This window comes from Bubalus bubalis, chromosome 7 (assembly GCF_019923935.1).
Source record: "Bubalus bubalis isolate 160015118507 breed Murrah chromosome 7, NDDB_SH_1, whole genome shotgun sequence".
NCBI lineage: Eukaryota > Metazoa > Chordata > Mammalia > Artiodactyla > Bovidae > Bubalus > Bubalus bubalis.
Genome location: NC_059163.1, coordinates 13,483,118 through 13,500,080, shown reverse-complemented (window position 1 = coordinate 13,500,080; position 16,963 = coordinate 13,483,118). Strand labels below are relative to the sequence as shown.

Below are 16,963 nucleotides of genomic sequence, written 5' to 3'. Positions count from 1 at the left end.
TTAGTTCCCTGACCAGGGATTGAACACACACCCCCTGCAGTGCAGGCATAGATTCTTAACCACAGGGAAGTCTCAACATTCTTAACTGGTAGCAAAAGCAGTAGAACAAACACAAAGGTTAAAGTAAAGGAAACAGATCCAAGATGGAGTCAGATTTGTTCTTCCTTATCCACATTCAAAGAAGCCAACTGGAGGGAGATGGTGTGTGAGCTGAGATCAGGAGGACAAGAAGGAATCAGCCATGTGGGAGGAAAAAGGGGTAGCTGGGCAAAGTACTGAAGCCGAGTAAGGAGGGTTTCAGCTGTTCCAGGAGGCTGGAGCAGTATCGGAGCACAGGGGTGGTCAGGATGGCATCTGTGACACATCGTATGGAGCGCTCTCTGGGTTCCAGGTCCATGCCAGCCGTTTGCAGGAAGCATGGCCCTCCAAGCAGCCTCTTCCCTGGGTCCTCTCCCATTTATAGATATTATTCCAGGCCTGTTACTTCCAGTGCTTTTCATGGATCACACCCTTTTAATCCTCACAACAAACCTGGCCAGTGGGCTTGACCATAACCCCTGTACTGACAGACACAAAAGCATAGAAAGATTAAAGCCAAGTCCAAATGGTTGCAGAGTGGTGGAGGTTTCAATCCACAGCTGAAACATAGGTATCAAGATCTTAAAGAAACGAAGTAGGGAATAGTGGCTGTGAAATTCAGATCATTTTAATTTTCTTTTTAAAGTAGTTTTATATTATTTTCTGTACTATCAATATTTTAATAATCAGCAAAAACAATGAGAAATATTTTCATTTTCAAAAAAACTTGTGGACACTAATCCACACCTGATTTTGTAAGGCACGTTTCATGGTTCATCCCTAAGTTACTATGTGTCAAGAGGCGGTGCTAGGAAATCCCCATTTTGCAGGGGATCCAAAATCCTTCATTTTGGTTAAAAAGAAGCTCAGAGAGTCAAGTAGCTTGCCCTTAATGCCACCATTGCCACCTATGGCTATGGTAAAAAGTTATCATAAACTTGGTGTCTTAAAGCAGCAGACGTATATTTCCTCACTGTTCTGGAAGTCAGAAATATGAAATGAAGCTGTCTGCACAGTGGATTCCCTCTGGAGTCTCTGAGGTGGGGCTCAGTTACAGGCTTCTTCCTGCTTCTGATGGCTCCAGGGACTGCCTCCTTGCCTCAAGGCTGTAGGACCCCATCCTTGCTGCCATCTTCATGCAACCTTCTGTCTTTCTACGTCACCTCCTCCTCTCTCTTTTGTTGCTGTGCTTAGTCACTCAGTCGTGTCCGACTCTTTGTGACCCCATGGAATATAGTCCTCCAGGCTCCTCTGTCCATGGAATTTTCCAAGCAAGAATACTGGAGGGGGTTGCCATTTCCTCCTCCAGGGAATCTTCCTGACCCAGTGATCAAACCCCCATCTCCTGCATTGGCAGATGGATTCTTTACCACTGAGCCACCTGGGAAGCACACAACACAAGAAGTGTACCTGATAAAAACTTGGTTAGAGGGGATGTCCAAACAGTTTCTGGCAAAAGACTTCTTCCCTGTTGTCATTTTGCCCTTTAATTAGCATGCCCTGAGCTTGTCTTTTGTATCAGATGCTGCACTAGGAGCATTAAGGAGACCAGCAAGTAAAAATGCATCCTGACACCTGCTATGATAAAAGGCTGTCCAGGGTTTCCTGGAGGCAGAGCAGAGGATTTGTGGTTGTTCTCTGTGTCTCATCATCTATAAAATTATCATTTGTCCCAAGGATTATGTGAGCTACACAGCTATAGATTTATGAGAGATGTAAGTGAATCCATATGCATAATTAAGGCTAATACATAGTATATATGCTTCAAAGGTAAGTGGAGGTTTATGTTTTCATTCCACATAGAAGGTCAGCTCTTAACTCTTCCTACTTACAGCTCCATAAAATATTTTTTACCGAAAAAGATTTTTCAGGTGCTGAAAGACTGAGACAGAGGAAATTGCACTGGACGCTTGTCATCAGAAGCCCACTGCCCAAAGAAGATAAGAACTCCATTCTCCTACCAGGTCTGGGTGAGGTCTTTTGTCAAGGAGACCAAGTCAGGTGTTTAATCTGACCACCCCAGCCTCCCCACCAAGACTCGTTTCCAACCAGGAAGATTTCCAGATGTGGAAATGGGGTACAGATGACAAGGTGATGTGCTCTACCACTCTACCCTCCCTAGCAGACAGCTGGGGCTGAGAAGCCTCCAGAAACTCTTCATGACTTTTTGTGGCTGCAGGAATCAGTCCATTCCTGCCAGCTGAATTATTCTGAAGTAAGTATTATACCTCACTCTCCTTTCTCCTGCACAATGTGGAGTGTCACTCAGCCTCCTGAATGAGAGTGGCTGAGCTACTTGATGTTAGCTGTGTTCTAGACAAAGCCAGCTTACAGATCTGGCCCTCTTGCCTGGCTCACATGCTGGTAAGGCTTTGTGCTGTCTTTTGACTCTCTGCAAAAATAAATCAATAAAATAAAAGCCATCTGCTTCTCTGCCCTGAGAGGATCTGTCTTCTGTCCACAGAAGGTTAACTGTGGATAGACCAGGGAAGTTACAGTCTAGGGCTGCTCCTATGAATCTGACAAGGGATTGAGTATACGATTTTGTGTTGCGTCTTGAATACCAAATAGAGGCACAGAAAATAAGAACTGGGATGCTTTTTCTGACTTCAGTTTTCGTGAGTAGATTCTCAGGGCTGCTGCTCCTATCACAGAGAGAATGATTAAGCATTCACCAGACTTGCATTTAAAGCTATAAACTCCAGCAGTTTTAACCTGTAATTTTATGTAGCACGATCATGCTGAGGAGACTCATATAATTCTCCAGGGTAGGATGTCTTCTGTGCCAAACCATTTTTTTTTTTAATCTGCTAGATCAGATTTTGTTATCGTTTCTGTTAAGCCTATTTTATTTAAAACTTGATTCTGGTTCACTTAGAGTAAATACCGTCTGCTTGCATTCTTTTTCAATATGTTCTGTTTGGCAGCGTTGTATATTATAAAGAAAAAAAATAAGAAGAAAGGCTGTTTTGTGGCATGCCAAGATAAGGAATGGTTTGTACAGCCAATTCGTTGTTGAAAATCATTTCACTCGGGTAGCAAAATCTCCCTAAAGATTTTTTTTAAAAGGCAATTTCAAAGAGTAACCTTTTATTGTTAAAAGCCTTTGTGGGTGAGTGTGTGTGTGTGCACAACAGCTTACTTAAAAGAAGGGTCTGTCACTTGCTATTGTGGCGGTGTAACTGCTTTTCCTGGGTAGTCCAGCAATTCTGAGCGCCTCATTCTTTTATTAAAACAACTTGCATAGTAGCTCCATGTTGACCTCAAATTAATTAAGTGTTGGAGGGAAATTCTAGCTGTAATGTGAACCAGGCTGGGTCAGGAGGAAGGCTTAGTAGCTGCCAAAAGCAGCATCCATGGAATGTGTAACACTGTGTTCCCCCCTGGGGTTGACAGGAGTTCTTAGGGGCTTAAAGGAATAAATACCGTAAACTGCACTTGAACTTGTGTGGACTTATGTATGTGTGTGCGTGCCCATGCAAGCATGTTTCAGTATTTTAGTGCGGAGAGAGTAAAAGTCTTTCTTTGTTCTTTAAAAAGTTCCCCGAGTCTTCCTCTGCTTAAAAAAAAAGGACTGAGAACCACTGATCTATAGAATGCTGCTGCTGCTAAGTTGCTTCAGTCGTGTCTGACTCTGTGGGATCCCATGGACTGCAGCCCACCAGGCTCCCCCGTCCCTGGGATTCTCCAGGCAAGAGTTCTGGAGTGGGTTGCCATTTCCTTCTCCAATACATGAAAGTGAAAGGTGAAAGTGAAGTCGCTCAGTCGTGCCCGACTCTTAGCGACCCCATGGACTACAGCCTACCAGGCTCCTCCGCCCACGGGATTTTCCAGGCAAGAGTACTGGAGTGGGGTGCCATTGCCTTCTCCGGATCTGTAGAATAGTTGTGAACTAAAAATGCCGCCTGCCCTATCAGTGAACAACACCAGTGATGTTGTAGCCATCAGCCACTACAGCCACTCTGGATGGTGTTGGTGAGCTCTTAAGGAACTCAGGATGGAGACGAAATACTTGCCCTCCCCTCAAATCATCAAATTGTAGTGTCCCCCTCCCAGCCTAAACCCCCTGAGGAAGTTCAGGATGAGAAAACACAGGATACTGACCCTAGATAGCTGAGGTGTATATCGAAGGAATACTTTCTTTTTATGTTCTGCTTTGCTTTTTATTAATTTTCCTTGGAGTATAGTTTCTGTACAAAGTTGTGTTAGTTTCTGCTATATAGCCAAGTGAATCAGCTATACATATATCACATCAGATCAGATCAGTCGCTCAGTCGTGTCCGATTCTTTGTGACCCCATGAATCGCAGCATGCCAGGCCTCCCTGCCCATCACCAACTCCCGGAGTTCACTGAGACTCAGGTCCATCGAGTCAGTGATGCCATCCAGCCATCTCATCCTCTGGCGTCCCTTTCTCCTCCTGCCCCCAATCCCTCCCAGCATCAGAGTCTTTTCCAATGAGTCAACTCTTCACATGAGGTGGCCAAAGTACTGGAGTTTCAGCTCTAGCATCATTCCTTCCAAAGAAATCCCAGGGCTGATCTCCTTCAGAATGGACTGGTTGGATCTCCTTGCAGTCCAAGGGACTCTCAAGAGTCTTCTCCAGCACCACAGTTCAAAAGCATCAATTCTTCGGCGCTCAGCCTTCTTCACAGTCCAACTCTCACATCCATACCTGACCACAGGAAAAACCATAGCCTTGACTAGACGAACCTTTGTTGGCAAAGTAATGTCTCTGCTTTTGAATATGCTATCTAGGTTGGTCATAACTTTCCTTCCAAGGAGTAAGCATCTTTTAATTTCAGTCACCATCTGTAGTGATTTTGGAGCCCCGAAAAATAAAGTCTGACACTGTTTCCACTGTTTCCCCATCTATTTCCCATGAAGTGGTGGGACCGGATGTCATGATCTTCGTTTTCTGAATGTTGAGCTTTAAGCCAACTTTTTCACTCTCCACTTTCACTTTCATCAAGAGGCTTTTGAGTTCCTCTTCACTTTCTGCCATAAGGGTGGTGTCATCTGCATATCTGGGGTTATTGATATTTCTCCCGGCAATCTTGATTCCAGTTTGTGTTTCTTCCAGTCCAGCGTTTCTCATGATGTACTCTGCATATAAGTTAAATAAGCAGGGTGACAATATACAGCCTTGACGTACTCCTTTTCCTATTTGGAACCAGTCTGTTGTTCCATGTCCAGTTCTAACTGTTGCCTCCTGACCTGCATACAAATTTCTCAAGAGGCAGATCAGGTGGTCTGGTATTCCCATCTCTTTCAGAATTTTCCACAGTTTATTGTGATCCACACAGTCACAGGCTTTGGCATAGTCAATAAAGCAGACATAGATGTTTTTCTGGAACTCTCTTGCTTTTTCCATGATCCAGCAGATGTTGCCAATTTGATCTCTGGTTCCTCTGCCTTTTCTAAAACCAGCTTGAACATCAGGAAGTTCACGGTTCACATATTGCTGAAGCCTAGCTTGGAGAATTTTGAGCATTACTTTACTAGCGTGTGAGATGAGTGCAATTGTGCGGTCGTTTGAGCATTCTTTGGCATTGCCTTTCTTTGGGATTGGAATGAAAACTGACCTTTTCCAGTCCTGTGGCCACTGCTGAGTTTTCCAAATTTGCTGGCATATTGAGTGCAGCACTTTCCCAGCATCATCTTTTAGGATTTGAAATAGCTCAACTGGAATTCCATCACCTCCACTAGCTTTGTTTGTAGTGATGCTTCCTAAGGCCCACTTGACTTCACATTCCAGGATGTCTGGCTCTAGGTGAGTGACCACACCATCGTGATTATCTGAGTCATGACAATCTTTTCTGTATAGTTCTTCTGTACATTCTTGCCACATCTTCTTAATATCTTAGTATCTTCTTAATATCTTCTGCTTCTTCAAGAGATGGGAATTCCAGACCACCTTATTCTGCCTCCTGAGAAATCTGTATACAGGTCAAGAAGCAACAGTTAGAACTGGACATGGAACAACAGACTGGTTCCAAATAGGGAAAGGAGTATGTCAAGGCTGTATATTGTCACCCTGCTTAAACTTATATGCAGAGTATATCATGTGAAATACTGGGCTGGATGAAGCACAAGCTGGAATCAAGGTTGCCAAGAAAAATATCTATAACCTCAGATATGCAGATGACACCACTCTTATGGCAGAAAGTGAAGAAGAACTAAAGAGCCTCTTGATGAAAGTGAAAGAGGAGGGTGAAAAAGTTGGCTTAAAACTCAACATTCAGAAAACTAAGATCATGGTATCTAATCCCATCATTTCATGGCAAATAGATGGGGAAACAATAGAAATAGTGACAGACTTTATTTTGGGGGGCTCCAAAATCACTGCAGATGGTGACTGCAGCCATGAAATTAAAAGACGCTTGCTCCCTGGAAGAAAAGCTATGACCAACCTAGACGGCATTTTAAAAAGCAGAGACATTACTTTGCCAACAAAGGTCCATCTAGTCAAAGCTCTGGTTTTTCCAGTAGTCATGTATGGATGTGAGAGGTGGACTATAAAGAAAGCTGAGTGCAGAAGAATTGATGCTTTTGAACTGTGGTGTTGGAGAAGACTCTTGAGAGTCCCTTGGACTGCAAGAAGATCCAACCAGTCCATCCTAAAGGAAATCAGTCCTGAATATTCATTGGATGGGCTGATGGTGAAGCTGGAACTCCAATACTTTGGCCACCTGATGTGAAGAACTGACTCACTGGAAAAAACCCTGATGCTGGGAAAGATTGAAGGAGGAGAAGGGGATGACAGAGGATGAGATGGTTGGATGGCATCACCGGCTCAATGGACATGAGTTTGAGCAAGTTCCAGGAGTTGATGATAGACAGGGAAGCCTGGCGTGCTACAGTCCATAGGGTCAAAAAGAGTCATTACTGAGCTGAATCTCCCAGTTCATCCTGTCCCTCTCTTCTCCTTTTGGTATCCATGAATTTGTTCTCTATGTCTGTGTCTCTATTTCTATTTTGCTAATAATTTCATCTGTACCATTTTTTTAGACTGCACATATAAGCAATATTATACTATACTTGTTTTTCTCTTCTTTACTTGCTTCACACTGTATGACAGTCTCTAAGTCCATCCATGTCTCTGCAAATGGCACAATTTCATTCCTTTCTATGGCTGAGTAAAATTTCAAAAGAAAGATTTCAATGAGCCCAGACTCTTGTATCTTCCCACATATAGAAAAATGCTAAATTCCTTAACTTGAGATACCTGGTTTTCTTTAATAGTAATCTTTTGATGTTTTGACTATGTCACCTTTTCTGTAAAAACTCCTATAAACCCTGGCTCCCCACTTACCTCTTTGGATCAGTCTTTCAGAGCTAGCTGAGATGCTGTGCTGCAGGCTCAAGTCCTCAGTTTTGTCCACTGAATAAAACATAACCCTCAACTTTTAGGTTGCATGGGGGTTTTTTAGTCTACATAAGAAGCCACATGAAGTAGCACTAATAATAAAAGGCACCATGTATTGAGATGGAAGGTGTTTGACCTTAGGATATACTTATGCATACTTAGGTATGACTTAGGAGGCAGAAGACAGATTTTAAAAATTCTATTGTCACTGCCTCATTATGTGATCTCAGATAAACTACTTCCTGTCCCTGGGCCTCAGTTTCCTTATCTGTAAAACTAAAAGAATAAAGGAGTTGAGCTGTGTGGCAAAGACTACAACTTGATTTTTGCTATTAATTTGTCCCTTCTTTCCTTTTAATAACAGAATATATGAAGAATCTGTTTTAGCTGAGCACATGACTACCTGGCTAGAGACTGTATATCCCAGCTTCCTTTGCAAATAGGAGTGGCTACGTGACTAAGTTCCAGCAAATGGGATGTGAGAAATGATGCGTATAGTAACTGTTCCCACCTGTATAGACTGTGATAGGGACTTAAGAGTGGGCAGCTGCTTCCACCATGCAGGAGAGGATCACACCCTAGGAAGGAACAGACTAACCAGAGAAGGAGCCCAGGTGCCTGGATAACCTCAGACAGAACAGCCTTCTGACTTTGGACTGTTAAGAGAGGATATGTTGCTAAGTCGCTAAGCTGCGTCTGACTCTTTGTGACCCCATAGACTATAGCACACCAGGCTCCTCTGTCCTCCCTTGTCTCCTGGCTGTTGTTCAGTCACTCAGTTGTGTCCAACTCTTTGAAACCCCATGGACTGCAGCACACCAGGCTTCCCTGTCTTTCACCATCTCTTGGAGTTTTCTCAAACTCACATCCTTTGAGTCAGTGATGCCATCCAAACATCTCTGTCATCCCCTTCCCCTCCTGCCCTCTATTTTTCCCAGCACCAGAGTCTTTTCCAATGAGTCAGCTCTTCGCATCAGGTGGCCAAAGTACTGCAGCTTCAGCTTCAGCATCAGTCCTTCCAGTGAATATTCAGAGTTGATTTCCTTTAGGATTGACTGATTTTATCACCTGGATTTAGCTCAAATTCATGTCCATTGAATCAGTGATGCTATCTAACCATTTCATCCTCTGCTGCCCTTTTCTCCTGTGCCTTCAATCTTTCCCAGCATCAGGGTCTTTTCCAATGAGTTGACTCTTTGCATCAGGTGGCCAAAGTATTGGAGCTTCATTTTTAGCACCAGTCCTTTCAATGAATATTCAGGGTTGATTTGCATAACGTACTATCATAGTTAACCACCACAGTTATCATTGTTTCTTCCGTGCAGCAGTTTAGCCCAGTATTTAACTATTACAGATTGGATGAATGCCAAGATCGTCATCTCCCTTACATCCAGAGCAAATGGACACATAACAGAGGGCCAGCAAAGTGAAAAAATGAATGAACAAATGAATGGGCTTAATGGGCATATCAGGAATGTGAGTGAGATAATTCATGAACTGGACTGGCTATGGATGAGATCATGTCTAAGTATTCTTCCAATACTAAAATTCTGTCCTAATGCTTCTCAGAACTGAGGCTTATTTGGGAACATGGAACTGACTGGCATCATCTTAACTGAGTGTCTTCCAAATAAAGGATATGGAGGGGAGATTCTAAGAGGGATCAAGGAGATATAACACACACTCACCCCTTCACTCTGCTCTGCCCTCTTTCAGTTATTTACTCATTCACTCAACAAACATGTGCTTGTTACATGCCAGGCACCAGTGGGTACAGAAATGAACAAGTCCACATGCCAACCCTCACAAGCCAATGCAGAAAAGGGGGCAATGGGTAAAGAAAACCAGAGCTGTGGAAGCTGAAACAGGTTGAAACATGGAGACATCTTAATCTTTGAGTATCTCCAGAGCTGGTCTCTAAAAAAGAACTACCTTTATCTCTACTGACTTCAGCACCATCAGGAGTTCCTGATTTGCTTTGGGGAACTTCATCTGTCAGAGCCAGTTCTCAGAGTGCTCAAGGCATCCTCACTGTAGGTCCACTTCCTTTGCCTGCAGAGTAATTGAGATTGATTAGCAATGAACCTAGAGTTCTGGAGGGATCAAAGTTCCAGCCTGTGAGTGAGAAGAGCTGATTGTGATCATAACCCACCATGGCTGTTGGACCACTCGTTCATTACCCAGTCATTCCGCTCAAACAGGCTTTCTTTCAATTTCCTCATTGGTGAAATGGGGATAATTTTTCCTGTCTTAGTGTTATAGTGGAAGCTACCAAAGGCTTCCCTGGTAGCTCTGCTGGTAAAAAATTGCCTGCAATGCAGGAGACCTTGGTTCAATTCCTGGGTCGGGAAGATCACCTGGAGAAGGGAATTGCTACCCACTCCAGTCTTCTGGCCTGGAGAACTCCATGGATAGAGGAGACTGGCAGGCTACTGTCCATAAGGTCACAAAGAGTCGGACACAATCGAAAGACTTTCACTTTCATAGTGTTATTGTGAAATTCGAAGCAAAGTACCCAACAGAGGGCCTGCTGTCTACCAAGGGCTCCCATACAGATGAATAGATACTGATTTGGTAGCATGAGAAATATGGCACTAGCCCAGGAGTTCTCAGTCAGGGTGATTCCCACACAGGGGAAATTTGGCAATGTCTGGAGACATTTTTGATGGTCATGAATGGTGTGGGGGGAAAGCAGAGCTACTGGCACCTAATGGGCAGGAACCAGGGATGCTGCTACACATTCTACCATGCACAGGACAGCCCCCAAGGGGAAAAAAATATCTCTCTCAAATGTCAACAGTGTCAATGCTGGGAGACTGTGCTCTAGTCCATCAAAGTACCAACTTCAACGTGACACATTCAAACTCTTGCTAGAGACCTATAGTATACAATTTACAATGCCGCCTTGCATTGGTATTTAATATATAATTATAAAACAATATTTCTATGACTGTCAGCTGGAATTTTGGAAACTTTGTCTCAAAATAGCAGCAGCATAAGCTTGAATTCCTTCTATCCACGTATGAATTGCTGCTGGCAGAACCTGATCCAGCTTGCTCAGGTCCACTTGATTACTCATCAGGAAACAGCCTCATCTTCTAGTCTGGTCGGCAATTCTGGAGTTTATTTTCTGACTTCAGAGGCATGCAATCCTCATAATCAGAACCATAAGGGGCCTGCTGTGTGGAGAAGGAGTGGGATGTTGATGATGGTGATTACCACTATAAGCTGTGATGATTTGAGCGTTTTTTTTTTCCAGCCAACATTCATTGAGCACTTACTACATTCCAAGCACTAAATGCTAAGTGCTGGACATTCATGGGAAATAAACTAAATGCTAAGTGCTGGGCACTGAGTGGGAAATAAAATAAACACAGCCCCCATGCTAATTGCACCTCGCTGCTTTCAGATGGCTTTAGCATATATTATTATATTTGCACAAATCTTTGAAATAGGCAGGAATGGTAGTGGTTAGAGGTGAGAAAGTTACACTTACAGACAAGTGCATAATTAGGATTCTAAGTTGCAAACAGCAAAATGAGTCCTAAGTCACATACACATAAAGGGATAGTATTAAAGGATATCTGTTAGCTTACACAATCCCTGGGATGGCCAGAGAATTAAATAGGATATGATGCAGCCAGTAACCAAGATCATAGCTCCCCACTGAGCAGGCTGCAGGCCCAATCCCACTGCTTCTTGGCACTGGCATTGGAGATGCTGAAAAGAAGGTGCAACATGACCATCAATTTCTCTTCTGAAGCCAATTCTCCTTTAGTTGCTTCTAATTGGTGGGATCTAGGTGATGTCCTTTGTCTTAGCTGCAAGGGAAGCTAGGAAAATTGAATTCTGGTTCTGCATTGCAGAGGTAAGCAGGATTCACAAAGTGTAAATTTCCTTCCCTACAATAAAAAGCTCATTCAAAAGATAAAGGGCAGGGCTGCCCTGGTGGATCAGTGGTAAAGAATCCACCTGCCAGTGCAAGAGACACAGGTTCAATCCCCGATTTGGGAAGATCCCACATGCCACAGAGCAACCAAGCCCATATGCCACAACTATTGAGCCTGTGCTCTAGGGGTTAGGAGTCAAAACCACTGAACACACCCTCCCTAAAGCCAGTGCTCCACACCAAGACAAGATACCACAATGAGAAGCCACACACAGCACCTGGAGAATAGCTCCCCCTCTCCACAGCTAGAGAAAAGCCCATGCAGCAACAAAGACCCAGCACAGCAAAAACTAAATGAATAAATTCTTTCAAAAAAAGATAATGGGCAGCCACCATAACGACGTATGTCCAGTTGCAGAGCAACCACAATGCAGAGCCCCAAATCCTGTGATAAGCAAGGCACAGACCATTAGTGGATTAAGTAGGTAGATTATTGCAGTAATGGCCTCCAACTTGTATTTGCCTTTCTGTATTCCCACCCACACCAACCTAGTATTCTATATCTAGTGAAATTATCCTTTAAAATGAAGAAGACATATGACTTTCTCAAACAAATACTGAGGGAATTCAGACCTGCCCTACAAAAATATGGTGAAAGATGATCTTCGGGGAAAAGGAAAATGCTGTAGGTCAGAAACTTGAATCTATATAAAGGAAGGGAAATGATTAGAGAAGGAACAATTCAGTTCAGTTCAGTTCAGTCGCTCAGTCATGTCCGACTCTTTGCGACCACATGGACTGCAGCATGCCAAGCCTCCCTGTCCATTACCAACTCCCGGAGTTTACTCAAACTCATGTCCATTGAGTCGGTTATGAGAGAAAGAACAAATACAGATAAAATACAATCTTTTTTTCTTCTTATTTTTCATTGTTCTGGAAAATAATGCTGTTTAAAATAATAAGAGTAACAATGTATTAGGTGATTATCATATGTGGATAATGAGATTAATGACAAGAATATCACAGGTATGGGAGAGAGGAGTTAGGAAGGGAAGACACTAGGGTTCAGGGGTCTTACCAGTCCAAGTGCATGTAGCCAGTAAATGAAGGATGGAGAGTCAAACCCTGACCTCTCTGATCTATATTCCATGTTTTCTTCTCTCCATGAGAACCCTGGTTATTCCTCTGGGAATACATGGGAATGAGCTCCAGGTCTTCTCTTTTGGGCCCCATTTCTCAATTAAAATTGGGGAAACATCAAGTTTTTCTTTGTTGTTGGTGACATTTCTCTGAGTCACATACGTAAGTGACAGCACCTGGACCTCCACCTCTGTAAAAGCAGCCCATTTACTGCAAAGACTTGGAAATATCTGAGGCCATCTGGTAGACCCAGGGCTCTGGCCTCGCTGGTTCATCCCTTCCACTCACTAATAATCCCAGTCACCATTTACTAAGTGCAAAATATATGGCAGGGTCTGGACTAAGAATGTGACATGGATGTATTAGCATTTATTCCTATTGGCCTTATTATCACCCCTGTTTAACCAAATAGGACAGTGTGTCCAGAGAGATTAGGTAACTCATCTTGATGGGTAGAACCATGTCTTCCACAAAGATAATATTCAAGTCTACCACCCAGTGGAGAGACCCTGACCCTATTGCTCTCCTTTTATGCAGGAGAGCCAAAATGGAAACTTTTCAAATGGACAGATAATTTAACCTTTTTGGTACCAACTTGGATTTCGGTGCCAGCTCTTACACTTGTGTGGGAATGCCAGCCCAGCACCTCGGAGTCATTCATTGGAAGTAGGAGTCCCTCTGGTGTGAAGAAGGAATCTTCCTACACTGTTGGTAAGAATGTAAATTGGTGTAATCGCTATGGAGAAAACAGTATGGATGTTCCTTTAAAAACTAAAAATAGAGTTACCATGTGATCCAGCAATCTCACTCCAGGGCATGCTGCTGCTGCTGCTAAGTCGCTTCAGTTGTGTCCGACTCTGTGCGACCCCATAGACGGCAGCCCACCAGGCTCCCGCGTCCCTGGGATTCTCCAGGCAAAAACACTATAGTGGGTTGCCATTTCCTTCTCCAATGCAGGAAAGTGAAAAGTGAAAGTGAAGTCACTCAGTCGTGTCCGACTCTTAGCGACCCCATGGACTGTAGCCCACCAGGCTCCTCCATCCATGGGCTTTTCCAGGCAAGAGTACTGGAGTGGGGTGCCATTGCCTTCTCCAGGGCATATATCCAGACAAAACTATAATTCGAAAAGATACGTGCACCCCAGTGTTCATAGCAGCACTATTTACAACAGCCAAGACATGGAAGCAACCTAAAGGTCCAACAAAGGATGAATGGATAAAGATGTGGTACATATGTACAATGGAGTACTGCTCAGTCACTTCAGTTGTGTCTGTCTCTTTGTGACCCCATGGACTGTAGCCCACCATGCTCCTCTGTCCATGGAATTTTCTAGGCAAGAATACTGGAGTGGGTTGCCATATCTTCCTCCAGGAGATCTTCCCAAACCAGGGATTGAAATTCTATGTCCTGTGTCTCCTGCACTGCAGGCAGATTCTTTACCACTAAGATACTCAGCCATAAAAAAGAATGAAATAAATGTTGCTTCCATTTGCAGCAACATGGATGGATCTAGAGATTTTCATACTAAGTGAAGTAAGTCAGAGAGGAAAAGACAAGTATCATATGGTATCACTTAAATGTGGAATATAAAAATAGTACAAATGAACTGATTTATGAAGCAGAAACAGACTCACAGACATAGAAAACAAACTTAGAGTTGCAAAAGGGGAAGAGGTGGGAGAGGGATAATTCAGGAGTTTTGGATTTGCAGAAACAAACTACTATACATACAGCACAAGGAACTACATTCAATATCTGCAATGAACTATAATGGAAAAGAATATGAGAGAGAATATACATATATAGTTAACATAATCTCTTTGTTATAGACCAGAAACTAACACAACAAAAACAACCAAAAGATATGAGACACATTGTGAGGATGGAATACACAGTTTTGAAAAAAAAGAAGTGGTCTGGTCTTGGGAAGTGAAAAGTATAGCCCCCACACAGGAAAGGGGACCCCACAGCGCTTGCTATCTCCTGATCCAAGCAGATTACTCAAGTCCTCAAGGTCAGTCTGAACTGAGTGAGTGAACCAACGATTCAAGGGCAGGCAAAGCAGGTCTGAATCTGTTTTAGAATCAGTTGTCCTCTGCTATGCCAGGCTCTGTGCGAGCTTCTAAGTGCCCCCTCCACCTTGGCATGTGGTGGGCCATCAAGCTACCTTTTTCAGTTTTGCAGTTGTTCTCTATATATTCTTCAAGATCTTACTACATACTGCTCAAGGCAAGGCAGAACACAGAAAAAATAATCTCCCTTTGCAGAGTTTACATTCCAAGATGAAAGACAAACAAGAAAGCAAGTTTTTTTAAATTTTTAAACAAAATATTTCACTGGAAGTGACCAGTACTCTAAAGAATTAAAATTGCACTTAACTCAAACTGAAATAAACTGATCTAGGATGCAGTAACTACCCTCAGTCAGAATCTAATAGAAAAGAGTGTGTGTTCTTCTTAGACCAAAGCACGAGGGGCTTCTTCTGCACTGCCCTCCCCACCCCCGCTTTTAACTGGCCTGGCAAATCATCAACACACCTGCAGCTTGTTAGAACTCCTGGGGCCTCTGTCCCAAGGGAGCTAGCATGCAACGTCCCATAATCCTAAAGACGGCTCAGAAACGCAGGAACACTTTCCCGCTATCTCAGGCATTATCTTCTAAAAACAAAATGTGGCTGCATGCCAGTGCTTCCAAGATTTGTAAGTTGATTCACTGCTGATGCTAGAGACAGACACTGCTTCCAAGAGTAAAGAGGATTGGAACAGCCAAAGGATTTATTTACAAGAAAAGACCAATGATCTAACACATGGTACCCCTGCTCTGGAGTTCCTGAATCATCAGATTCCTGCATAACAGAGTACTATTTCCCTGCTGGCCTGAGGACCCATTTCTAGCTCTCATTTGGTTCTGGTAGGCAGATCCAGAGGCACTCAAGAGTGGGCAAGAAAGCATGGGATGGCTGAGGAATATTTTGCATTACTAAATATTCTTTGCTGGAGAAGACTTGAGAATCCCTTGGACTGCAAGGAGATCAAGTCATTCCTACAGGAAATCAATCCTGAATATTCACTGGAAAGACTGATGCTGAAGCTGAAGCTCCAATATTTTGGCCACCCGATTTGAAGAGCTGACTCATTAGAAAAGACTTTGATGCTGGGAAAGATTGAAGGCAGGAGGAGAAAGGGACAAGAGAGGATCAGATGGTTGGATGGCATCACTGACTTGATGGACATGAGTTTGAGCAAGCTCTGGGAGATGATGAAGGACAGGGATGCCTGGCGTGCTGCAGTCCATGGGGTCGCAAAGAGTAGGACACAACTGAGCAGCTGAACAACAACAACAAAAATATCAATCTTGTGCTTATTGGGGTATGTGTAAGTCTAGATAGAATTTGTTTAAAGTGTGATATAGATTCCTGTTTTTTGGCCATCCCACATGGCATGTGGAACTTCCCTGACCAGGGATTGAACCCACATTTTTTGGGGGGAAGCTCTGGATCTTAACCACTGGACCAACAGGGAAGTCCTACAGATTCTTTATATTAGCAACTGGGTCGACATTGAACACTGGAATGGAAAATTTTACGGTATTTCATAAGAATAGTCCATGACATTTCTTCACATTTTCAAAGTAATAAATCCTTTTTCATTGGTTTAAAGTATTTTCAATTTCTCTTCTATTATAATGCATAATTAGTAATTATATTAATAATTTATATTCTGTGATAAGTTATATTCTGACTTTCAGTTTAATAATTTTGAATATTCTAGAAGAAAAATATTTTTAAAACACACGAGCAATTTTTAAATTATATTTTATATTCTGTGATAATTTATATTCTGCCTTTTAGTTTAAAACATAATTTTGAATATGATAGAAGAAAAATGTTTTTGAAAACATCCATGAAGAATAATTTTTTTTTTTTTGAGCCTACAGCACCCAGTATTCCCAGGCAGTCTCCCATCCAAGTACTAACCAGGCCCGACTCTGCTTAGCTTCCAAGATCAGACAAGATGGGGTGCGTTCAGGGTAGTATGGCCATAGATTAACTTTTTTTAAATTTTACAATTACTTTAATTTGTATTTCTGAGGCAAATACATTCTAAGTTTACTGACTTTGAATATAAATGTTCTCAAAGACCCTTTAGCTCTCTGAGTATGAGTCCAAGTTTTTTCTGGGGATGCCCAGCTCTTATTCCCTGCCTGGGAGGCCCCCTGACAAGCCTCTAGAGTCCAGCTCAGTCATTTCCTTATGTGCAAATAGCCCCCAGCTGCCCCCCCACCCTTCCCACCCCCTAGCCCCAACCCCACTTATTGCCCAACCCTGACAAAGTGAAGTGTTCTTCCTCTACCCGCTGTGGCAGTAGGGCATCCCCTGTTCAGGCAGGACATACGTGGGAAGGGTTTGCCTGAAATATTGGGGAAGAAAGCATTATTGTTCAATGAATTGTGCTTCTTTTCATAGCCCCTTCCTCCTGTCTGCATGAT

At 43.0% G+C, this 16,963-nt stretch overlaps 1 pseudogene; it reads right to left on the bottom strand.

The window, feature by feature from the left end:
• Nucleotides 1-16,402: 16,402 nt before the first annotated feature.
• Nucleotides 16,403-16,521, bottom strand: LOC112586287 (annotated as a pseudogene).
• Nucleotides 16,522-16,963: the final 442 nt, after the last annotated feature.